Here is a 13354-nt window from a genome sequence, read left to right as displayed (position 1 = left end):
GCAGATTCACAGGCCATGGGACCCTCAGTCCCATGGAGCAGGGCCTGCATCCCTGGCTTTGAACCTCAAGTCCAGCACATCTCCCTGGAGATGTAGCCTGGCCCCATGTCCACACTGTCTCAGCCTCCCTGCTTGTGTCTGAGCTCTTTCTCCCCAGGGCTGGAGCCCTCCTACCCCTGGCTCCTGGCTCCCACAGCTTGTGCCCACAGAAGCCTTCTCTGAGCGGGGTTGCAAGTCTGGGGTGTCCCCACCACACCCTAGGGCACGCTGGCTGCGGGCAAAAAGCCAGGGGCTCACAAGGCTCACTGCTCTCCTGTCTCATCTCAGGCACAGTCTCATGTCTGAAAACAGCCCTCTCACACATTTTGTCTGGTTTGCAGTGGACGGGGTGGTGAGTCTGTCCAAACCTTGTGATGCCACCACAGTGAAAAATGGACACTAATTGTGTCTTTTGGTGGACAGAGATTTTGCTTTTGATCAAAATCAAAATTATCTAGTTCAATTTTCTCTTGTAGCTAGAGCTTCCTGTATGCTGAGAAATCCTGACCAAGGTCAGGAAGGTAGGTATGTTCCACACCGTGTTCTCGAGCTGTGGTTGTGTTTGGGCCTTCTGTCCGTCCCAACTTAATTGTTGTGCATTGTGTGAGTTAGGTATGAAAGTTCATCATTTCCCCCATTATCAGCCAGTTATTCCAGCACCATTTGTTGCAAGTCTTCCCTTTCCCTCACTGAATTTCTCTGGGGTCATTGTCAAAAAATCAGTTCACTGGGGACACCCGAGTGGCTCAGTTGGTAAAGCCTCTGCCTTAGTTTCAGGTCATGATCTCAGCGTCCTGGATCAAGCCCCAAGGCAGGCTCCCTGCTTAGTGGGGGGTGTGCTTCTCCTTCTGGCCCTCCCCCTGCTGTGCTCTCATTCTCTGTCAAATAAATAAATTATAAAAATCTTTTTAAAAAATCAGTTCACTGAACAGAGTGGGTCTATTTCTAGACATGGTTCCACTGGCCCATATGTCTACATTGTCTTCATGACTGTAGACTCCTTTTCTTTATAGAAAGTCTCGAGATCAGAAAGTACAATCTTCCAACTTTGTTATTCTTTTCCAAAATTGCTTTGGTTATCCCAGATCTCTTACTTTTGCATATAAGTTCTAAATCAGGGGAGCCCCAGTGGCTTAGAGGTTTAGTGCTGCCTTCAGCCCAGGGCATGATCCTGGAGACCCGGGATTGAGTCCCATGTCAGGCTTCCTGCATGGCGCCTGCTTCTACCTCTGCCTGTGTCTCTGCCTCTCTCTCCTTCTATCTCTCTCATGAATAAATAAATAAAATCTTTAAAAAAATTAGCTCTATATCAGCTTGCCAATTCCCGCCCCCTCAAACACCTGCTGAAATTTTTATTGAGATGACTTTGAATCTGTAGATCAAGTTGAAGAGAATTGAATGTTACCAATTAATATTCAGTCTTGCAATTTATGAACATGGTATATATCCCTTTGGCAAACTCTAGTACCTCCTTTATTAAATTTATTCCCCAGTATGTTATTTTTCCATTTGTTTATTGGTGGTATATAGAAACACAATTAGTTTTTGTATCTGTAGCCTACAACCCTCAAGACTCACTTATTAGTCTGATAGCTTCTTAAATAAATTCCTTAGGCCTTTCTAGGTTCACAATCATGTTTTCTGTGAATAAATGCATATTACTTTTTGTTCTCCAATTTGTATGCTTTTTTTTTTAAAAAAAGATTTTATTTATTTATTCATAGAGACAGAGAGAGAGAGAGGCAGAGACACAGGCAGAGGGAGAAGCAGGCATCATACAGAGAGCCCGACGCGGGACTCGATCCAGGGTCTCCAGGATCAAGCCCTGGGCTACAGGCGGCGCTAAACCGCTGCACCACCGGGGCTGCCCTTGTATGCTTTTTATTTCTTTTTCAAGCTTTATTCCTCTGGCTAGGACCTCCAGTACCATGTTAAAAGAAGCTAGAAGAGCCCCATCATTGCCACATTCTTGATCTTAGGGGAAAACATTCAGTTTTTCACCATTGAGTATAATGTTAACTGTAGGTTTTTCACAGATGCATCTATCAAATTGAAGAAGTTCCTATTTTTAGTTTGTTGGTTTACAATTTTTTATCATAAACGAGTGTTGAATTTTGACAAATGCTTTCTTGGCATTTGCTGTGATAATTACAAGATTTTTCTCCTTTATTTTGTTGATGTTATGAATAACAAGGAAAGGATTGCTTTTTATTTTTTAAATTTTATTTATTTATTGGAGAGGAGAGGAGAGAGAGAATGGGTGGAGGGACAGAAGGAGAGGGAGAAAGAATCTCAAGCAGACTCTGCACTGAGCATGGAGTCTGAGGTGAGGCTTGATCTCATGACCCTGAGACCATGACCTGAGCCAGGTTCCCCAAGGATTGTTTTTTAAATGTTAAATTAACCTTGCATTCCTGGGATAAAGCATACTTGTTCATGGTGTTATTCAATTGAGTAATATTTTGCTGAGGATTGTTGGGCTTATGTTAATGAGGACGTGGGTTTATAATTTCTTTTTCTCATGATGTCCTTGTCAGGTTTTGGTATCAGAGTTATGTAGGTCTCGTTAAATGAGTACTAAAGTATTCAATCTTTCTCTATTTTCTGAAAAATTATGTGAGAATTGTATTTTTCTTTTTAAAAAATATTTCATTTATTTATTTGAGAGAGAGAGAGCAAGGAAGAGCTGAGCAAGAGGGAGAGGGAGAAGCAGACTCCCTGCAGAGTAAGGAGCCCAATGTGGGGCTCAATCCCAGAACTGAAGGCAGATACTCAACTACTGAGCTATCCAGGCACCCCTGTATTTCCTTCTTAAATGGTTTTACTCACTCCAACACCATATAGTCCTGGCAGGTTACTTATGGGTAAGTTTCTTTATAGAAAATATTGGCTTTTTATCTAAAATTTTATTATGAAAATTTTAAACAACTCAAAAAAAGACAGACTTGATAATGACAGTCATTCCATTTCCTACATTAAAATGTTATTATGCTTTCCTAATCAGATACCCACCTATGTATCCATTAGTCTTATTTTCTGATACGTCCCTAAGTAAGTTGTAGACATTAGCACATTTCTCCTTAAAAGTGCTTAATTATTCAATTTCTTTAACCAATATAGGGCTCAACTCTTTATTTCCTCTTGTGTAATTTTGTTGTGTTTTTAAAGAAATTTTTCCATTTTATATGTTGTCATATCTGTTGTCACAAAGTTGTTCATACTATTTTCTTAATGTCCTTTAAATATCTGTAGGTGGGCAGCCCCAGTGCCCCAGCGGCTTAGCACCGCCTGCAGCCTGGGGTGTGATCCTGGAGACCAGGGATCAACTCCCATGTCAGGCTTCCTATGTGGAGCCCGCTTCTCCTTCTGCCTGTGTCTCTGCCTCTCTCTCTCTCTCTGTCTCTCTGAATAAATAAAATAAATTAAAAATCTTAAAAAAAATAAGTATCTTTAGGCTTGTAATGATATTCCTGATATTGGTCATATGTGTGTCTTCCTTTCCTTTTCATTAGTCTTACTAAGAATTGGTAAATTTTAATAAAAAAAAATTTATCTCTGTTTTTCTACTGTGGTTTGCCTGTTCTCTATTTCATTAATTTCCACTCTTTTATTATTTTCTTCCTTCTATTTACTTTAGTTTAATTTGCTCTTCATTTGCTGGCTTCTTAATATGCAGGCTTGAACCATTCATTTTAAACCATCTTCAATAACATAAGCATTTAAAATTATAAATTTATCTCCATAAGACTTTATTTACATACCATAAATTTTGATATATTGTGTTTTTATTACTATTCAATTAAAAATATTTTTCTAATTCCCCTTATGATTTGACCTGTGAATTATTTAGAAGCATAATACTTGTCTAAAATTGAGTGCTTTTCTAGATACCATTATTAATTTCTGTTTTTGATAGAAAACATATACTGTATGACATCAATTCTTTAAAATTAGTAAGATTTATTTCATGGCCCAGCATATGTTCTCTCTTGGTAAATGTTCCATGTACAATTGAAAAGAATCTGTATTTTGTAGCTGATGGATGTAGTCTTCTATTTGTGTTAATTAGGTTAGATTGTTTGATGATGTTCAAATATTTTATGTCCTTATTAATTGTTTTGTCTGATTTTCTCATCAACTTATGATATAAAATGTTAAAATATTCAACTATAAGTGTGCTTTTGTCTATTATTATTTGTTTCCTTTCAGTTCTCACAATTTTTGCTTCAAATATTTGAAGATACAGCCACTCCAGCTTTCTTAAGGTTATTTTTTTCCCATGGTATTTCTTTTTCTATCCTTTTACTTTCAATATAATTTTTTTTAATATTTAAAGTGTGTCTTTGTTAGACAGAATATAACAGGGTTTTTAAAAATCCATCCTCACATGCTCTGTATTTTAATTTGAGTGTTTAGCCCATTTATATTTAATATAATAATTGATAGAGGGAAAAGGATACATTACATACATTAGTGCAATAATAAAAATGGCTGAGTTTTTATCAGAGACAATAGAGAACCAAAGACAAAAGAACAACATCTTTAAAGCACTGGGAAGAAAAACTGTCAACTGTGAATTCTACATCCAATGAAAATACACTTGAAGAGGAAAAGCAAAATAAAAGTAACTACAGATTAACAAAAGCTTGTTGAATCCATTGCTAGTGTATGCATGCTGCAAGAAATGCTAAGAGACGTTATTTAGGCTAAAAAGAAATGATGCCAGATGGAAACTTGGATCCACACAAAGGAATGAAGAACACTAGAAATGGTAAATATGGAAAACTCTTCTATTTTCTTCATTTCTTTAAAGACAGTTAAACATTTTTAAAAGGATTTATTTATTTGAGAGAGTGAGATCGAGCAATGGAGAAGGACAGAAGTCTTCAGCAGATTCTGAACTGAGAATGGAGCCCAATTCAGGGCTCAATCTTGCAACCCTGACATCATGATTTGAGCAGCAACCAAGAGTTGGACACTTAACTGACTGTGCCACCTAGGAGCCCCAAGACAGTTGAACACTTAAGCAAAAATAATAACAACGTATTCTAGGTTTATTTTTACAAATATGTGTAAATTATAATTTCCATTTGGAAAGGAAATGGAATTATATGTTGAAAGGTCTTTACCTTATGCATGGAATAGTATAATGTGATTTCAAAGTATATTGAGGCAAACAATACATATTGGAATCCCCAGAATAAACTCTGGAAAATAGTAAAAGGGTATTGTAGCCAAAAGAGGAGATAACATTTTTAAAATTTAAAATCAGTTAATCCAAAAGAAAGTGGGGCAGCTGAGTGAGTCAATGGTTGAGTGCCTGCCTTTGGCTCAGGTTGTGATACCAGGGTCCTGGGATCGAGTCCACATCAGGCTCCCTGCAGGGAGCCTACTTCTCCCTCTACCTATGCCCCTGCCTCTCTCTCTCTCTCTGTCTCTCATGAGTGAATGAATGGATGGATGAATGAATGAATGAATAAATAAATAAATAACGTAAAATAAAAATATGAGAAAAATTTGGCCACTATTTCTTCAAATATATTTTCCCCATGTTACCTTTCTGGGAATCCAGTTACACATTTGTCACATTACTTGATGTTATCCTACAGGTCACAACCACTCTTTTTATTTTATTCAATCTTTTCTTTTCTGTAATTTAGTTTGGAATATTCATACTGATCTGCCTTCAAGTTCACTGGAAGTTTATTTTGCAGTGTCCAGAAGCCTAGCCAATACCTTTATATTTCAGATATTGTGATATTGTAATTTTCAGTTCTTGAACTTTTTTTTGCAATTTTGGAGTTTCCATTTATCTTCCAAAATACCCCATTCTTTATCCATTCTATCCTTATCTGCAAATTCTTCTACATATTCATAGTATATTTTTTATATTATGTGTCTGCGAATTTCAATTACTGGACATCTAGGATCTACATTTTTTATTGTGTTTTCTCTTGACATGGGTCAAATTTTCTGCTTCACATGTCTTACAATTTTTTTTTAAGATTTTATTTATTTATTCATAGACACACAGAGAGAGGCAGAGACACAGGCAGAGGGAGAGGGAAAGCAGACTCCATGCAGGGAGCCCGACGCGGGACTCGATCCCAGGTCACCAGGATCACACCAGGCGGCGCCAAACTGCTGCGCCACCGGGGCTGCCCATGTCTTATAATTTTTTTGAAGATTATTTATTTGAGAGTGTATGTGCAAGCAGAGGGAGGGGAAGAAGAAAAGGGGGAGAATCTTAAGCAGGCTCCCCGCTGAGCATGGAGCCCAATGCCAGACTTCATCTCACAACCCAGGCCAAAATCAAGATTTGGATGCTAAATTGACTGAGGACCCAGGCACCCCCATATTCTTATAATTTTTTGTTCCATTCCAGACATTGTGTGTAAATGAACAGTGGAGACTGTTATGTAATGTTTTATTTTTATTTTATTTCCCCCAAATGCAAGCCATTTCCTCAGTTGGGTTGAGGGTCTTTTTTTTTTTTTTAAGATTTTTATTTATTTATTCATGAGAGACACACAGAGGAGAGAGAGAGAGAGGCAGAGACACAGGCAGAGGTAGAAGCAGGCGCCATGCAGGGAGCCTGATGTGGGACTCGATCCCGGGTCTCCAGGATCACACCCTGGGCTGAAGGCGGTGCTAAACCCCTGAGCCACTGGGGCTGCCCTCCTGCCTTTTTTTTTTTTTTTTTTTTAAAGAGGTTGAGGGTCTTATCACTCACATTCCTCCAAGAATCAAGTTGACTCTGGAGCTGGGACACAGCTTTAATGAGATTGAGTTCATGTGTGTTCAGCCCAACCCTCTATCTCCATTACATTGCAGCCTTTTTGATCTTGTCAGAGTTTGGTTCAGGTGCACAGCTATAGTTTCAGATATATTCAGTTCATTTTGGATTTAATCCTGTTGGAACCCTGGGGTCTCAGCACTGTGAGAATGTGGAGGACTAAGTGATTTCACTTTGCTTTCCACTCTATTTTCTCACTTTCTTTGGGAAATTTGAGTCTGGGTGGGAAAATCTAATTGCTGGGGCTGACTTATCATCTAAGACTGTGTTTCTCTTCATCTCTGCTCCTCCTTCTGCCAGTATGAGAACCAGACTTCTGCTACAGGCACGGACATTGCCACCACATTCTGTTCTCTATGAAAAGCTCATCTTTCTCAGGAATTCAGTTCATTAAAATGTCTATACCGGCCTACTAACCCTGTAGAAAAGTATAATAATTTTTTTCCTGGTTTTTCATTGTACCATGGAAGTGAAAGTCTTGTATCCACACCCCAGGTGGAAGAAGACGTCCAATTTTCTTTTATTCATTATGCTCCACATTGAAAGTGCTTAGGCTGATGTAAAAGGCAAATCACATTTATTAAATCCTCCGTCTCAGGTGGAGTGAATGCCATAGATTCTCATCCTAAAATAGTTTGCCCATGGTGCCATTTGTCTTGCTTTTCTTTATATTTCTATTTGTGATTGTTTCCAGAGGTTCTCAGAAATTAGCAGAACATTTGTTACAGTTTCACATGGCAACCGAGGAGCATTTTGCAATACTGTTCATACGATTATTCTGTGTCTGCGCATGTTGGGCCAGACCAAGCGGTGAAGTGGCTGACCTCTACTGAGCATTGGAAACAAACCGGACATTGAACATGGAAGTTGCAAATCATTTTACTTAAGATTCCATTAAATTTTAAGAAATCAAGTGAAACAATTTTACTTTCATTTAATACTTTAAAAACTGTAAGCAAAAGACTATAATAATGGTGCTATCACAATGCATAAAGGAAAAAGTAAACAAGCTAAAATTTTGGCCAGAAACACAGAAGCTTTCTTAGTGTCAACTATGGCACAGAGTCTGAATTTGTTATATATGGCTTTGAGGATGCCAACAATGATGATGTACTTTGGAATAACTCAAGGGTTCTATTTGATACTTTCTGCATCTGCCCAAAGATGGAACTTCTTGATGAGACATATATCATATTTGACCTTATAATCACCCTCAGAAACACAAAAAGAATGTCAACTAGATGCTGTTAAAACAATTAGATCTAATTTACCCAAGATTCCAGCTGCACAGAAGAGTTAAGTAAAATAGCAGAATATCCTCAGATGAGGAAGAAGCATGGTCTTCAGAGGAAAACGAAACTGATTTCATGTCTGCTCTGTTGTGATCATTTGGTGTATCTATTGCTATTGATAGTATTAGGACAAGCGTGCAGAAAGGGAAAAATAAAACAGGTTGAGTAATTTTTTAAAAAGTCAAGCTTTTTTTTTTTTAAAGATTTTATTTATTCATGAGAGACACACACACACACACACACAGAGAGATACAGAGACAGAGACAGAGACACAGGCAGAGGGAGAAGCAGGCTCCATGCAGGAAGCCTGACTTGGGATTCCATCCTGGGACTCCAGAATCACGCCCTGGGCCGAAGGCAGGCACTTAACCACTGGGCCACCCAGGGATCCCTGCCTTTTTTTTTTTTTTTAATTGGATAGAAAATAGCTTTTATCCATAAAAAATTTAACAATACTTGCCTGTGAAATAAGCAATAAAAATAGTATTCTAGAAAATGTAAGGAGATTAAAACATTGGCACAAAGATGAAGGAGATGATTCACAGAGATGAGTTACTGTCAGTTTCAATGGAGTCATGATCTCACTTGAAGAGAGATTAGAATAAACTGAAAAACATTTTGGTATTTCTGAAATAATGTCTCAGTGTCAACAAATTGGAAAGAAGAACTTTAGAAATACCGCATGAATTTAGCTATTGCTTTCAGGTATGGTGAAAATCTTGCTGTTATGGTGATTTCTATGATGAAATTAGCTTACCATGTTTTCTGTGATAATGTTTCTTTTTTTTTTTTTAATTTTTTATTTATTTATGATAGTCACACAGAGAGAGAGAGAGAGAGAGAGAGAGAGGCAGAGACATAGGCAGAGGGAGAAGCAGGCTCCATGCACCGGGAGCCCGACGTGGGATTCGATCCCGGGCCTCCAGGATCACGCCCTGGGCCAAAGGCAGGCGCCAAACCGCTGCGCCACCCAGGGATCCCTGTGATAATGTTTCATATGCAAACCCACAACAATGTTTGAACACGATACATAAAATCTTTGGTTCTTTTCCCACTATAAATATTTGCTCTAAGAATTTTATTGATGGCCCTCATTTCTTCTGCCTCAGCAGAATAAGTTTCTCCAAATTGAAAATACAGCATAAATGATGTGGAAATCTGGATTATAGCAACATAATTAAAGATTTTGCTGAAGTGAACACAAAAAAAGGTGTTTTCTGAAACAACATGTAAGCAGTTACGGTGTGTGTCTTTCTGCTATTACTCATCCAGTCACAGTTGACAGTCTCTAGACATAAGCAACTAAACATAGTTTTGGTTTTTTGCTATCGTGTGGCCATATGCAAACCATAGCTTTAGAAATATACAAATGGTCAATAAATACACAAAAACATGCTCAACATCACTAACCAGGGAAATGCAAATCAAAACCACAATGATGGAGCACCTGGGAGGCTCAGTGAGTGAAGCACCTGCCGTCTGCTCAGGTCATGATCCTGGGGTCCAGGGATCGAGTCCTGCATCGGGCTCCCTGCTCAGAGGGGACCTTGCTTCTCCCTCTTCCTCTCCCGTCCCACTCACTCATACTCTTGCTTGTGCTTTCTCTGTCTCAAACAAATAAATAAAAAAATCTTAAAAAAAAAAACCCACAATGATATGCTGCCTTACACCCAGTAGGATGACTACTTTCAAAAAAGCCTAGAAGATACCAAGTGCTGGTGAAGATGAAGGGAAGCTGAAGCCTGTGCACTGCTGGTGAGCATGTAAACTGGTGTAGCTGCTGCAGAAACCAGTGTCCTCAAAAAATCAAACAGAACTACCCTATGATCCAGCATTCCACTTCCAGGCATGTACCCAAAAGAATTGAAAGCAGGGGCCAGATATACACTGGTACACCCAAATTTGTGGCAGCATTATTCACAATAGTTAAAATGTGGAAGCAACTCAGTGTCCATGGATGGACAGATGGATTAGCAAAATGTGATCCATCCATGTGATGGAGTATTATTCAACCTTTAACAGGAAGGATCCTCTGACACCTGCTACTATGTGGATGAACCCTGAGGACATCGTGCAGAGTGAAAGAAGCCAGGCCCCAAGGGACAAATGCTGGGTGACCCCACGTACAGGAGGCATCCAGCTGTCAAAGCACAGAGGAAGTACACAGTGGTACCAAGGTGGGCAGGGACAGAGGGTTAGTGTTTACGGGGGATGGAGGCTCCATTTTGCAGGATGAAAGCAGTTCTTGGGTGGAGGGGGTCGGCTGTATATCATGAGTGTACTTAACGCTGCTGCACTAGGCACTTAACGGTAGTTCAAATGGTAAATTTTCTTTTTTTTTTAAGATTTTTATTTATTTATTTATTCATGATAGTCACACAGAGGGAGACAGAGAGGCAGAGACACAGGCAGAGGGAGAAGCAGGCCCCATGCACCGGGAGCCCGACGTGGGATTTGATCCCGGGTCTCCAGGATCACGCCCAGGGCCAAAGGCAGGCGCCAAACTGCTGCACCACCCAGGGATCCCCAAATGGTAAATTTTCTAAGTCTATTTTACCACATTAAAAAAAATTGGGAAAAAGACCTCATAGCTTTAGCTCTGCTTTTCAGTTTTGTTGTTTTATAGGAATTTTTGTCTGGAAGACATTCCACTGGATAGTTTACTCAGTTTGGGACCAGACCTCAGAGGAGAGGGGCCTCCTGGGTGAAGCCCTGCCACGCAGTGAGTGGGGTGGATTCCAGATGAAGGGGACAGCAGTCCCCTGCCCCCGAGGCTTCATCCCCCCTGGGGTATGGGACCTAGCACCGCCCTGCTGCTTGGGGGAGACCCCTGGGAGCCTGCCTCTCACCGTGGATCTGAAGTGGGTGATGCAGAAAGTGTAGGAGGTCTGGTCTTGGGAGTACTTGGGGCCCGGGGCCGGGCATTAGAGAATTCTCCAGTCTCCCAGGAGGAGGATGGAAGCTTCCCCAAACACAGACTGTGTGTTCCAGTCTGGGAAAGGTCCTGCAGGCCCTAGCCTGGCACCGCTGCCATCACGCTGGCTGTCACTGCAGGCACCCGTGAAGGTGGCCCACTGGGCTGGGGGTGGGTGTGAAGGGCAGGGGTCCTGCTTATCTGTGAAGTGCGTGGAGGCAGGGGCACCTGGGCTAGGTGTTCCAGGGATGCAGCAAAGCCTAGCAGCACCGAGACGGTGGGTCCCCTCGAAAGGGAAAGGTCCTGTGTTCACCCCAAAGACTTCCCAAGCCCTTCTCTGCCCTCCACAGCAAATATGCATGGTAGCCTGTGGAAGCCCGTGGCCCCCTGCGGGCCACCTGCCACCAGTGTCCTGCGGTGGGGCGGGGGGAGGTGTTGGGGACACTCCACTCCTGAGCTTGTTTCACCATTGGCTCTTGGGATAAGTCACCCCCACTTCCCGAGGCCGGCTCAGAAGGGTAGTGCCCAGAGTTCCCTGTGCAGTCCCCATTATCACCGTAGAAAGTGCAGGAAGAGGTCCTCACCGATCTGTGGGTCCCCGCGGCCCCGAGGGAAGCTGACCCTCTCAGGCCAGCGTCTCGGGCTCCTGCCCGCCCGTGCTAGGCCACCCGCCCTGGCCTCGGAGCTCGGTGGGCCGCAGACGCAGGGGAGCCCGCCTCAGTCAGGGTGGCCCCTCTGGCCAGCTGCAGTCCGCGGCTGGCCTCAGTCTGCGTGCCTGGAAATGGGCAGGTGGGTGGCAGCCAGCAGCCAGCAGCCTCCTCACTGGCCCTGGCCAAAGGCAATGCCGCGCCACCGGGAGCTCCCGCCTCCGGGACGCGGCCCTGACCTGGGTCTTGCCGGGCGAGGGCAGGCCCGCAGGCGGCAGCTGAGCACACACGGCGGCGAAGCCGAAGGAGGGATCCACCATTTTATAAAAAGAACAGTCCTTTCTTCTCATCTAAAAGTCCTCATCCAGAAGGTGAGCTTTGGAGGCTTTCTGCTCTGGGCGTAGCCAAAAAAGTTTCTCCGCAGGAGTGACGAGCCGGCTGACAGAGGTCATCGCAGGATCACTCAGGGCGCCTCAGAGCCCAACGAGGAGGAGGAGAACGGTCTCACGCTGTCCTTTGCCTGCTTGGAGGCAGTGCTCTCTCTCTGCGTTACTTTTTATTTTCTGTGACAGGAAGGATTCTGCTAAGACACATTTCCCCCAAATAGGAAGAGACGTTTCTGAGCCAGGTCTGCCCAAGGAGGCGCGGTCACGCCACGCGGGGGGCCCCGTCTCCTGCTGGGTGAGCTGGCCCGAGGCTGGCCGCCTGTGGGACCTCCTGGGCCCGGCCATCCGCCATCCGTGGCCCTGAGCAGTCCTTCTCCTGGGGGCCCCGGGAAATAAAGTGCATTCCGTGCGGGGCGATGCGCTCTGGTTCATTAGCGTACGTTCTCCTCGGTACCGATGTGGTCTATGCAATTAATGCATAGTCTATTTGGTAACAATGCCCCTAATTAATACGAGTTCTATTTAGTAACAATGTGCTCTATTTAATTAATTTCATGTGTTCTGGGTAAAAACCTCAGGCTTCATGTGACTGATTTCCCCTGTTCGCTGGCCCTACTGAATTCTACAACACGGAGGTGCCGCTGGTGGGTTCTGGGGACATTCCGGGAAGAGGTGGCTTGCCCCCCAGAAGGTCTAGGAGGGCCTCAGGGGGGTTCCCGGAGCCAGGGTGGATCAGGTGGGGGCAGGTGTGAGCTGGGCTGGGCTGGGGCCCGAAGCCCCACATGCATCTCCCTGGCGTCCCCTCTGGCTTCCACGTGGGCCTTGTCCGCCTCTGGTCCCGCCTGCCTCCTTGGCTCTCGATTCAGGGGCCCCACCTGGCCCCTCCCCAGCCCTGCACCACTGACCTGGCCTCCCAAATCCGCTACTGCTGCTTCTTGGACACTGTGTCTCTTCCAGTGAGTGAACAGTGAGGAGACAGTGAAGAGACATGAGGGGAGAGTGAGGAGACAGTGAGGGGACATGAGGGGACAGTGAGGAGACAGTGAGGGGACATGAGGGGACAGTGAGGGGGACAGTGAGGAGACAGGAGGAGACAGTGAAGAGACAGTGAGGAGACATGAGGGGACAGTGAGGGAACATGAGGGGACAGTGAGGGGGACAGTGAAGAGACATGAGGGGACAGTGAGGGGACATGAGGGGACAGTGCGGAACTATCAACAAGAGTAGAGTGGAGAGGGCAGTCCCGGTGGCGCAGCGGTTTGGCGCCGCCTGCAGCCCGG

This window comes from Canis lupus, chromosome 3 (genome assembly GCF_003254725.2).
Source record: "Canis lupus dingo isolate Sandy chromosome 3, ASM325472v2, whole genome shotgun sequence".
In the NCBI taxonomy this organism is placed as follows: Eukaryota; Metazoa; Chordata; class Mammalia; order Carnivora; family Canidae; genus Canis; species Canis lupus.
Note: the sequence above shows the minus strand (reverse complement) of the source record.